Genomic DNA, 1,606 nt, shown 5'->3' on the forward strand with positions numbered 1-1,606 from the left:
TGTGCTTGGCCCCTTTTTGGCTCTTTTGCTCTTGTCCCTTGTGGCCTCCATGAACGGCTGCCCCTCAGCCACACCACCATGCCTTGGAGCCAGCTGAGTATGGACTGAAACCTCCAAAATCTGTAAGTTAAATAAACTTTTCCTTCCCTAATTTTGAACATCAGATATTTTGTCTCAACAATGAGAGAAAAGTAACCAAGACAATGTCTATTTTGAATTTAGTAAAGAAAAAGTAAAGATCCCCTTTGACCTGGTGTCTTAGTTACTTTTTACTCCTTGCTGAGACAAAATACCTGATGACCAAAGTTCAAAAAGGAAAGGTTTATTTCTTACAGTTTTTGGAGGTTTCAGTCCGTACTCAGTTGGCTCCAAGGCAGGGTGGCATGACTGGGCCGCAGTTCATGGTAGCTGCAAACAGCAAGGCAGAAACTAGCAAGAGAGTAAGACATGCATTCTTCCTGCCGTTACATTACATCCTGGCTCCACCTCTAGGCCAGTGTAGCGCTCACAACCCCAATCCAAGTCCTAGACAATGAACCAGTCACAAATGCATAATGCAAATGCATGAGGCCTGGGGGCCACCAACATAAACCATGACACCTGGCAATTCTATATGACCTAGATATGTTCAAAGAGACTTTCATAAGATGACTTTACAGCATGATATGTATGATCAGAGAGAACCATTTTAAATACTCATCAACAAGAGAATGGAAAAGAAATTGTGACAGTAGTTAAATGCATTAATTATAGAGCAGTTAAAAATGAATGCAATAATAATATGCAATACAGTGACCACTGTTAACTTTCTATCATCTTGTCTTGAAATCCTACATTGTTTTTATTGTTGTTTGCTTTTAATTCCTTTAAAAATGGAATAGAATGAAATATATCAACATGAAGTTATCCTAAGCAAATTGCCAAGTGATGCATAAAATATAGCAATTTTGCTACAAAATTTGAATATTCAAAATAATATAACATATGCTTTTGTAAATAGGGTCACAAGAGTGAAGTGAGAAGGACGATGGTCACCTTCATAGGATGGGGAAGGCCAGGGCAGGATAGGCACAGGCATCCACATTCCCAGGGCTGACTGCATTGTTGTGTGTCTTTTACCATTGTTCTGACTGTCTCTATTGGTTACTTTTCTCTCATTGCTGGGGCAAAATACCTGGCATCCAAAGTTAGAAGAAAAAAGGTTTATTTAGCTCAGTTTGTGAAGGTTTTCAGTCCATAATCTGCTGGGTCCAAGGCAGGCTGTTTCATGACAGAGGGCAACAGTTAGCAGCCAGAAGATAGCAAAAGCAACAAGAACAAAATGAAGGAGGGTCAGAGAAGACTCTTCCTGTCCCTTATATTGTAAGTAGGCCACACTCACAGCACTCACCCATACTCCTACCATTGGCCCAGTTGAATCAATCACAAGCTCTACAAGCCAGCTCCCGTGACCACATGAGGCTTTGGGGGTGCATCTAGACACAAACCGTAACAGTCCCCACAAAGCTCATATTGAAATCCAGCCCCCATAGCGGGAGCTAAGGTGGGACCAGGCAGAGCCTGTAAAAGTGACTGCATCTGCCCTCAATGGCTGACAAGACCCACA

Source organism: Cavia porcellus, unplaced genomic scaffold, assembly GCF_034190915.1.
Source record: "Cavia porcellus strain 051 isolate PalLab524CR breed Dunkin Hartley unplaced genomic scaffold, mCavPor4.1 scaffold_31, whole genome shotgun sequence".
NCBI classification, from domain to species: domain Eukaryota; kingdom Metazoa; phylum Chordata; class Mammalia; order Rodentia; family Caviidae; genus Cavia; species Cavia porcellus.